This window comes from Acomys minous (genome assembly GCF_964271855.1).
Source record: "Acomys minous genome assembly, chromosome: 11".
Taxonomy (NCBI): Eukaryota; Metazoa; Chordata; class Mammalia; order Rodentia; family Muridae; genus Acomys; species Acomys minous.
In genome coordinates, this window is record NC_140492.1 from 44,975,886 (window position 1) to 44,986,740 (window position 10,855).

Genomic DNA, 10,855 nt, shown 5'->3' on the forward strand with positions numbered 1-10,855 from the left:
TTTTTCAAGACAGGGTTTCTCTGTGTAGCCATGGCTATCCTGGACTCACTTTGTAGATCAAGGTGGCCTCAAACTCACTCAGGCTGAGCTTTTAAACACAAAGACCATGTCCTGGTCTGGCATGCTCCAGTTAACAAGAACAGTTAGCCAGAAGCAGAGCTACAGAAGCCAAACAAGCAGGGTTAATACATTTAAAGGCTTTCCCAGAACTATGGACTTTGATGGATTAGGTTTTTGTTTTCATTTTAGCAGATGGTTCTATCTGCATGCTGAGTTTTATGACCTGAGTGGTACTTCTATCCTGGAGTCACTTCTGCTAAGGTCTGGGGACCTATTGAGGTCTGGGATCATGTTCCAATTTTCACTGTAGTCCTTATTTCCTTAGATAGCATTAATCATATAGCCTTTCTGCCTCTTATTTCTCTTTTGATATATGATACATTGCTGTGGTCAACTGATGTTGTCCTATAAGTCTCTGTGGTCTCTCTCTAAATGGGGATAAGTCCTGGTGGTTAATCTTGGACTTGTAGAAGAATAGCCCAGTTTAGAGTTGATTAAAAAAAAAAAAGACAGAAGCGGACACAAGTGTGTGCCATTTTAATCAGTTTTTGTGGTTTGTTTGTTTTAAGGGTAAGGAGTTACATGGTAATTAAAATTCTTTTTTTTTTTTTTTTAAATTTACTCTTCTTTCATAGAATTACATCCCAAGCACATTTCCCCCTCCCTCCATTCTTACCAGACTCCTCCTCCTCCTTTCTTCAGAGTTATTCTTCCTCTGTCCCCCCCCCCCCCCAACAAAGAGCAGGCCTCCCAGGGATATCAAATGGATATGAGTGAATATGTCATAACAAGTTACAATGAGACTAGGCACAAACCCTTATTATATCAAGGCTGGATGTGGCAACCCAGTAGGAGGAAAAGGTCCCAAGAGCAGGCAAAAGAGTCAGAGACGACCCCTTCCTCCACTGTTAGGAGTCCCACAAGAATACCAAGCTACACAACCACAGTGCATCTGCAGAGGACCTAGCTCAAATTCATACAGGCTCTCTGACTGGTGCTTCAGTCTCTGTCTTAATTGGGTCTGTGGCTTGTGTTCGCATGGTACCCTTGTCCCCTCTGCCTCCTATAATCCTTCTTTCTTCTCTTCTTAGAGGTTCCTCTGGCTCTGCCCAATGTCTGGCTGTGGGTCTCTGCATCTGCTCCCTTCATTTGCCAGATGATGTTGACAACTGGGCTAGGCACCTAACTATGAGTAGAACAGACTATCATTGGAAACCATTTCATTGAGGATGTTTTTTCCAGTTGTGCTTGGTTCTATTCTGGGTCTCTGGGCTATTCATCCCCAGGTTCCTGGCCATCCAGGCATTGGGTAACTCTTGTAGCATGGTCCTCAAGTTGGACTACTCATTAGTTGGCCACTTCCACAAGTTCTGCACCACTATTACCCCAGCACATCTCGAAGGGAGGACAGATTGCAGGCTGGAGGTTTTGTGACTTAGTTGCTATCCCAGTCCAACTTCTGGGAGCCTTGCCTGGTTACAGAAGATGGCCATTTCAGGCTCCATATCCCCCATTACCTGAAATCTTGCTAGGGCCATTCTCGTAGATTCCATGGAGTTTGCACTGTACTAGGTTTCTACACCGCTCCTAAAATACCTCCCAATTCCAGTTGTCTCTCCCAGTACTCTCCCTCCATCCCTGATCTCTCCTGTTCTGACTCTGTGTGTGTGTGTGTGTGTGTGTGTGTGTGTGTGTGTGTGTGTGTGTCTGTGTGTTCTTTGTTCCAACATCTCTATCACCCTTTCCAGCATCACACATGATTCTTCTTTTGGTTATAACCAGTCAGCCAATCTAAACAAGAGCGCCTTTGTGACTTCTGTGCGCTTTCAAGCTTTCACTCCAGTCTCCATATCTACTGCATGTGATTTGGCTGAGGGATGCAGCTCTTCCCCTGCTACAGACTCTAACTGCAGTACAATTAAAATGGAAACAACAGGGAAAAGCCAGTTGTGTGGAACGTATTCTACAGTCCTTTAAATTACAAGCAATGCTGCTTATATTCAGAACAATAGGAACATATTGAGGAAATGAAGACTTAAAAAAAAAAAAGCCTGTCCTTTTTTTCCCCCGCAAATGGCACCCTATAGGATAACGAGAGAATGGCTCTAAAAATGAACAATGGTTGGGCTACAGACGAAAACAGAATTCTGAGGGTACAATTGTAGTTTACTGGTAAAGCGCTTACACAGCATGTGCAAGGCCCTGGGCTTAATTCCCAATACAAAAAAAAAGTGTTTCTTGAGATACACTGTCATTGTGGAGCCAAAGCTGGCTTTCCGTTTGTCTGCTTCTGCTTGATATACGCTCAACTACAGGTACACACTACCTCATTCAGCTCAATAATTTGAATGTACAAATGTTTTCAAATATTCAGTGAAGCCTACATATGTTCAACAGAATTTCTACTGAGAAAAGAATTACTTGATATTACCAATAAACCATTTTAAACTCTGGGAGCTTTGGTAGTTTTTTCTCTCTCTCTATCTGGTATCTTTAACTATAAAAGGGAATTGTGAAATGAGTCTATGGCACGTGCCTATAATCTCAGCAACAGGAAGGCTGAGGCAGAAGGATCAAGATCAGCCTGGGCTACATAAGCTTGTCTCAAAACAAAGCTAACCAGATAATAAACAAAAAAGAAATGATAATGCAACTGATAGTCTGGCCTGTGGATATAGATTAATATCCATGGAGGGTGTGCCTAGCAGACAGGAGACCTTAGGTTCAATGTACAGTACACAAACAAACAAACAAACAAACAAACAAACAAACAAAAACCCCTCTCCTCCAAGTCCACCCAAATAACAGGAACAAATAGCAAACACCCAGATTGCAGATTCAGAGCCTGCAGCTATCTGCCCAGGAGTCCAGTTTATCTGTAACAAACAGCTCAGAAGCCACCGTGGTTTTCAGACTCACTCGGAGCCCTAGAGTTAATATGAAGATTATTTTAAACTAAAGATATTAGAGATCCAGTAGATACAGGAGGGAAAAATCTTGAGGCTTGCCTTATCTGACGGAAGCAGGAACTTCTGGGGCCTGTGGCTACTTAGAAATCTCTTCAGGGGAGGTTCTGGCCAACAAGAAAAGAGCACATACACCTGCATAAACAAACATTATCTCACACATTCCTACAGCCTCTTAGTTTGTCTGAAACTCATTCATCTTTCCTGAAGAAACTCATTTGTTTGCCCTAGAGGAGCCTGTTGCCTTCAGTCTCCTGCTTCCCCATTAGGATATAACAGGTCTAACTTTAAGCAGTTATTGAACCTGACTCTTCCTTTTTATATAGAAACAAAACTTTTCATTTTCTTTATTTTATTTTATTTTATTTTATTTTTGAGAAAGGATGGCATGTAGCCCAGGTTGGCCTTCAACTGCTTGTGCGACTGACGATGGATGGGTGACTTGACCAGTTCTCCTGACTCTCTTTTCTTTTCTTTTCTTTTTTTTCTAAGTAAAGGGTTATTGCTTTTATTTTTTTAATGAACTTCACAACTGAGATGTGGGTTCAGTGGTAGAATGCTTGCTTAGCATTTTTAAAATTTTTTAAAAAATTAATTTATTCTTGTTACATTTCAATGGTTATCCCATCCCTTGTAGCCTCCCATTCTTCCCTCCCTCCCATTTTCCCCTTATTCCCCTCCCCTATGACTGTTCCTGAGGGGGATTACCTCCCCCTGTATATGCTCATAGGGTATCAAGTCTCTTCTTGGTAACCTGCTGTCCTTCCTCTGAGTGCCAAATTGCTGGAATTGTAGATGTAGGACACCAAATCTGCTTGCAAGTGCTCCACCCCCACCCCGTTTATCTGACTTTTGTCAATTTAACTTTCAGTCTCTAGGTACTTCAGAGATGACCACAGAGGACACATCTTTCTTTTATAGGAAAGTTGGACTTGGCTACAAGCCAGACTGCCGTCTCTAGTGATAGTCCAGGAAACCAACCCACATCTTTAATATATCGTTCAAATGGCTAGAACCTAGCAACAGGCAGCTAGCTTAACCTTGTAGTTCCATTTTGAGATCACCCAGAGAAAGCCAAATATGTAACCCTCACCAACTACATAGGATGCTTTGCTCCGAGGCTGTCCTCTGTACTGTCTCCATGCTGCAGGCCTGTAGTCAGGGAGCACCCACGTTTCTCTTTTGTTTCCTAAGATTTTCTCTTTCTTGCTCTGGACTTTTTCCAAAACACTGGCTAACTGCCTTGGTACAGTTAGCCTCAAAACTGCTTTTTCTCTTCTTATTTGATGGTTCTTTATTTCCACAGCCATGACTTTCATCCCCACAATTTAGAAATTTCTTTGGAACGCCTTGTAGAGTGAAATAAATATTTATTTGTTATGACACTTTCTATATAGTCTCTATTTCTTTTAGCTCTTGACTGAGGTGTGTGAGTTTTTGCTGATGTTAGTACAACACTCTTATTTCAAGCAAATCAGTCTTAAGGAACGGCAGAGAGATCAGTAAGAAATATCTGTAAATAAGCCTCCTATTCTGTAAGCTCTTGAAAAGTCAGTCTCAACACATTCCCAACGTATGTGTACTGAATCTGGTTGTAAGTGATGAGAAAATTCAAATATAGAAACATTTCTGGAGGCTGGAGAGACTGCTCAGTGGTTAAGAGCACTGACTGCTCTTCCAGAGGTCATAAGTTCAATTCCCAGCAACCACATGGTGGCTCACAACCATCTATAATGTGATCTGATGCCCTCCTCTGGCCTGCAGGTGTACATGCAGGCAGAGCACTGTATACATAATAATAAATAAATATTTAAAAAAAGAGAAACATTTCTTTGTAAAATTCAAGTGCTTAGCTTTCTTCTTTTTCTTCTTCTTCCTCCTCCTCCTTCTTCTTTTTTTTGTTTTGCTTTGTTTTTTGTTTGTTTGTTTGTTTTGTTTTTGTTTTTGTTTTTTTTTTGAAACAGGGTTTCTGTGTGCAGCCTTGGCTGTCCTGGACTTGCTCTGTAGAAAAGGCTTGAACTTACAGAAATCTGCCTGCCTCTGCCTCCCAAGTGATGGGATTACAGGTGTGTGCCACTGTGCTAGGATTCTTTAGCTTTCTTTTTTTTCCTTCCTTTTCTCCTCCTCCTTCTTCTCCTCCTCACTTTCTTCTTCTTCACATTCTCCTTCTAGAGAAGGTCTCTCTATGTACCTCTGGCTGTCCTGGGACTTGCTGTGTAGACCAGCCTGGCCTTCAACTGATAAAGATCCACTTGCTTCTACCTCCCCAGTGGTGAGATTAAAGGCCTGTGCCACCATGCTGCTTTATTCTTTATTCAAGAAAGTCAAGCCTCAGAAATTGCATCAAAATTTTAATTCAAAGCAATATTTGTAAATATTTTCTGTCCCTGAATGCACATAAGGCCACGGTCATTACCACTGAAAAGAAAAAAGGAAAGCTCAGGCTCATTAATGCTGCGATAATTAAAATGTCATAAGAAGCTGGAGACATGGCTCAGTGGTTGAATGTGTTTTTCCCATGACCAGGAGAGTGGATTTATTCTGTATACCAAGAGACAAGCCAGGGATGGGGTAAGGCTGGGTGGTAATGGAGCACGCTTATAATCCCAGCACTCAGGAGGCTGAGGGGGGCAGACCTCTGTGAATTTGAGGCCAGCCTGGTCTATAACTCTAATCCAGGATGACCAGGGCTATAGAGAGAAACCCTGTCTTGAGAAAACAAAAACAAAAACAAAACAAACAAACAAAAAAAGAAAGAAAGAAAGAAGAAAAAGAGGGGAAGGGAGAGATAGAAGGAGACAGAGACAGCAAGCCATTGCACACTAAATGGGTTGGCATTTTACAAAAGGATTTATTTTTATTTTAAATTGTGTGTGTGTGTGTGTGTGTGTGTGTGTGTGTGTGTGTACTCACAGAGGCCAGAAGAGAGCATCAGATCCCTGAGAACTGAAGTTACAGGTGGTTGTGAGCTGAGCCAGACACAGGTACTGAAAAATGAATTAGTGTTCTCTGGGAAATAGACTCTCTTCACCTCTGAGCCATCTCACCAGTCCCTGCACTGATGTTTTTACTTACATTCAATCTGAAAGCATTTGGGAAAGAACAAGTTCTCCATCTGCCCTCAGTCTCAGTGGTCTCTCCTTCCCTCTTTTCCCCTCTGCCGTTTTCTCTCTCTTTTTATGAGACAGGGTTTTACTAGGTATCCATGGATGGCACAAAATTTGATGTGTAGACAAGGCTAGACTCATAGCAATCCATCTGATTCAGCCTCCTAAGTGCTAGGATAAAGGTGAACATCAGCTAGTCTTTGAAAAAAAATAGTTTTAGCTGGGTGGTGGTGGTGCACACCTTTAATCTCAGCACTTGGAAGGCGGAGGCAGTCAGACCTCTGTGAGTTCAAGGCCAGCCAGATCTACAGAGTGAGCTCTAGGACAGCCAGAGAAGATAAAGAACCCCTGTCTTGAAAAACCAAAAACCAGCCGGGCGTGGTGGCACACGCCTTTAATCCCAGCACTTGGGAGGCAGAGGGAGGCGGATCTCTGTGAGTTCTACAAAGTGAGTCCAGGATGGCCAAGATAACATAGAGAAACCCTGTCTCAAGTACACACACACACACACACACACACACACACACACACACACACACACAAAAACCCAACCTACCAACCAAAAAGTTATGTACACGGATGTTTTGTCTGCATGTGTGCCTGAGTGTCATATGCATGCCTTGTGCCAGAGTGGCCCAGAAGAGGGCCTCAAGTCTCTTGAAACTGAAGCCACATGCGCTGTGAGCCACTATGTCTTACCTAAACCAGAATCCTTTGGAAGAGCAGCCAGTGCTCTCATCTGCTGAGCCCTCTCTCCAACATGTGATTCAGTCACTCCTAAGTGGAGCTATTCCAGATAGACTTGACCTTTGAACTGGAGTTAGAAGATAAGTAATGGGTTACAAAGAATAAGAAAAGCCAGGAGGGGGTGGCACATGTCTTTAATCCCAGCACTCAGGAGGCAGAGGCAGAGGCAGAAGCCAGAGGCAAGAGGCCAGAGGCCAGAGGGAGGAGAATCTCTGTGAGTTTGAGGTCAGCCTGGTCTATAGAGCGAGTACCAGGACAGCGAGGGCTATCTAGAGGAACCCGGTCTCTTAAAAACTAGACAAGCAAACAAATAAACAACAACAATAACAACATAAGATAGCATAGGAAATATGGCATGGTTGGTGGAATACTTTCAGAGTGTGCAGCAATTGCTGCTGTAATCCTGACCCTCAGAGGCAGAAGCAGGAAGGATGCGACGTTCAAAGACATCCTCGGCTACCATCCAAATATGAGGCCAGCTAGGGATATAGAGGAATGGCAGTAACTGGCCATCTACCTCAGGTGCACCAGTCAGATGTAGGCTCATCCGTAAATGGTTCCACAGAGATGCAGTAGAACTCATGTTCTCTGCCTCTTGTCCTCTCCCATGCCCATTCCTATGCCATGAAGATAGAAGGCTGTGGGTTTCCAAGTGTCCTTTGTGATAAAGCTAATTAAGGGAGGGCAATAGAGAGCATAGCCCTGAAAACAATTCCCGTTTTCAATGTGACTGAGTTCATCCCGTGGACGACTGCGCATGTCTGCTTTTCAAATCATGGGAATTACCACTATAGGCACTTGATCCATTGCTCTGGTGGGAAACACAGCTGCTTGTCTGTGTCGGCACTGTGTGAGGCTGAACATAGTTCAGCTAGCACGCACAGCTTTACTGAAGGGTTTCGGTAGAATCATAACTCCCTCAGGCCTGGTGCTTTACGGCATTAGCAGCTTATATGTACACAGCACACAGAGAGGCTTTGAGGCTTAGAAGTGTAGCTCATGTGGCATCTTTAAAATGACCAGAGTATTTGAATAAATGCAGCTTCACAGCAGCTGCCTAACGTAAAATATCAGAGGCACCCAGAGTAACAGTAGCAGCTTGGAGAGACTCTAATAGTCCCTCTTTAATTTTGGACCTGATACCTGGCAACATTTGGAGCTATAAATAGAGTAAAGTTGGGGGGAAGGTGGGGGAGCTGAAGAGATTTCCTGCTTTTGTCTCAATACACTGAATGAGAAGGACTTTGGGAAGAAGAAGGAAGAGGAGGAGGAAGAGGAAGAGGAAGAGGAGGAGGAGGAGAAAGAGGATGATGATGATGATGATGATGATGATAATGATGATGATGATAATAATAATAATAATAATAATAATAATAATAATAATCAGGGACTATTCTGATGAAGGTTTTGAAGGTAAAACACCCTGAATTCTAATAGGATTTTCAGGGTGTCTTGAAACTATCAGTGATGCTGTGGGAAGCTGCTTAATTCCTCTATCATTAAAACTGGATTTAAAGCCCCAGTATCCAAAGTTGTAACTGTTAGGGACAGAAACCTTGTATCCTCTTTTAGTTTACTCAATACCAAACTCTCCAGCATGGGGCCCAGGGGACAGTGTGTTGAAATGTTCCCAACTGGCTTGAGGAGAGGATGGTGTTATCTCATAACCAAAGAGCAAAACAAATTCTGTTCCTTGTGCAGACAGTTTAACATGTTACTGGGCAAATAAAACCGAACTCTCTGCCTCCTTCATAGTTGGTTCTCAGGTCTCTCTTAGTTCTCTTGATCAAAATATAGAGGAGTTGGGGGTTGGAGAGATGGTAGGTGCACTTGCTGCTCCTCCAGAGGACTACAGTTAGATTTTCAGCACCCACTTCAGTTGACTTACAGTCATCTGTAACTCCAGCTTCTTCCATGGGATCTGATGCCCCTGGCATCTGAGGGCACTTGCATTCATGTGTACATACCCACATGCAGAGGCACAGCTACACATAATTAAAAATAAGTCTTAAATCTACAAATCTTTGGAAAGCATTGCAGGCTAAATTCTACATGCTAGGAAGGATCCCTGGCAGTCTGTTGCACCCCAGCCCAGAAAACCCAGATGGTTACAGAGGCAGAAATAATCCTCCTTGGTAGGCAAACATGCTGTCAGCATACGTGAAGGTGAAGAGCACGGACAGAAAAGGAGAAGCAGATGAAGCTCAGCTCTCTGCTCTCTTGCCATCGAGCTAAGGATTTCCAAAATCACGGTTGAACATTTTGTCAATGTGGCATTTATTTGAGAGAAACCATAAAAAAGTAGGAAGAGGGGCTGAAGCATGGGGGTGGGGGTGGGAAACGAGGGACAGACGGGGACACAGTGGCTTGCTGATCTTTTAGAGGACTGGAATTTGGCTCCCAGGATTCATGTTGGATAGCTACAACCTGTAACTATAGTCCCAGGGAATCCGATACTTTCTTCTGGCCTCCTAGAGCACCCCACACACGGGTGTACATGCCTGTGTGTGCACACACACATCACACTATATATAAGTAAAACCTTAAAGAAGGAAGGACTTGTTGGTCTGTGGTGTCAGAGGTTTCATAGGGATTACATGGCTGTCTGTCTCAGGGCCCGTGGTGAAAGAGCGTGGTGAAGGGCAGGTAGAACACCTCCTGGAAAAGAGGGCCAGCAAAGGGCCGGGGCCAAGATACCTTTTTCAGAGGCACATCGCTAATAATTTATATCATCTTGCTTTCTACCATGTGTTAAGAACGCCACCATATGGCTTAGAGGTAAAGAGAACTGACTGTTCTTCTAGAAATCATGAGTTCAATTTCCAGCAACCACATGGTGGCTCACAACCATCTATAATGTGATCTGATGCCCTCCTCTGGCCTGCAGATGTACATGCAGGCAGAGCTTTGTATACATAATAATAACAAACAAATAAATCTTAAAAAAAGAGTGCCATCATATTATAAATCTACAAAGACATCATAACCAAGGTGACTTAGGGAAGAAAGATTTTATTTGGAGCTTACACTTTCAGAGACTTAGAGTTTATGTCCATCATGGAGGAGAGCATGGCAGCAGGCAGGCTGGCATGGTGCTAGAGCAGTAGCTAGGCACTCAGGAGAGAGAGAGAGAGAGAGAGAGAGAGAGAGAGAGAGAGAGAGAGAGAGAGAGAGAGAGACAGAGACAGAGACAGAGACAGAGACAGAGACAGAGACAGAGAGACACAGAGAGACACAGAGAGAGAGACAGACAGAGACAGAGAGAGACAGAGACAGAGAGAGACAGAGACACACACACAGAGAGACACACACAGAGAGAAAGAGACAGACAGAGAGAGAGACAAAGACAGAGGGACAGAGACAGAGAGACAGAGACAGAGAGACAGAGACAGAGAGACAGAGAGACAGAAAGAGACACAGAGAGAGAGACAGAGAGAGAGAGGATGGAGAGGGAGAAAGAGGGGAGAGGAGAGGAGAGGAGAGGAGAGGAGAGGAGAGGAGAGGAGAGGAGAGAGAGAGAGAGAGAGAGAGAGAGAGAGAGAGAGAGAGAGAGAGAGAGAGAGAGAACTAACTGGGAATGGGAATGGCTTGGGGATTTCCGGGCAAATCTGGACTACATCCTTGGACCTTGCCAATCGTGTCTTACTATTCCAAAGGAAGAGAGACAACAAAGAGTGCTTAGGTGTCAATACTACATTAAGCTCTTGGAACAGATTCCTTTTGCTTCATTCACTCAACACCTTTAGGAGATGAGTGATATGGATGGTTGTGAACAGCTACACAGTGCATGTTGATGTCTCCTCCTCCTCTTCTCCTTCCTTCCTTCTTTCTTTCCTTCCTTCCTTCGTTCTTCTTCCAGCATGTCTCTACAGAGTCTTGGATGCCTTGGAACTCACTGTGCAGACCAGAGCAGCCTCAAACCCACAGAGGTTCATGTGCCTTTGCTTCCCAAGTGCTGGGCGTACTGGTGTCTTG

The 10,855-nt window shown here is 43.7% G+C and overlaps 1 long non-coding RNA gene across 3 annotated transcripts; it reads right to left on the minus strand.

Moving 5' to 3' along the window:
- Nucleotides 1–568: 568 nt before the first annotated feature.
- LOC311608239 lies at nt 569–9,720 on the minus strand. Of its 3 annotated transcripts, none has more exons than XR_014782876.1 (3): nt 6,833–9,720; nt 3,069–3,133; nt 569–1,246 (listed from the first exon to the last, which is right to left on the minus strand). It is a non-coding gene; the product is annotated as an uncharacterized lncRNA (long non-coding RNA). The 3 variants fall into 3 exon arrangements; XR_014782877.1 differs by having other exon boundaries at nt 3,069–3,161; XR_014782875.1 differs by lacking the exon at nt 3,069–3,133.
- Between the last annotated feature and the right edge of the window lie 1,135 nt (nt 9,721–10,855).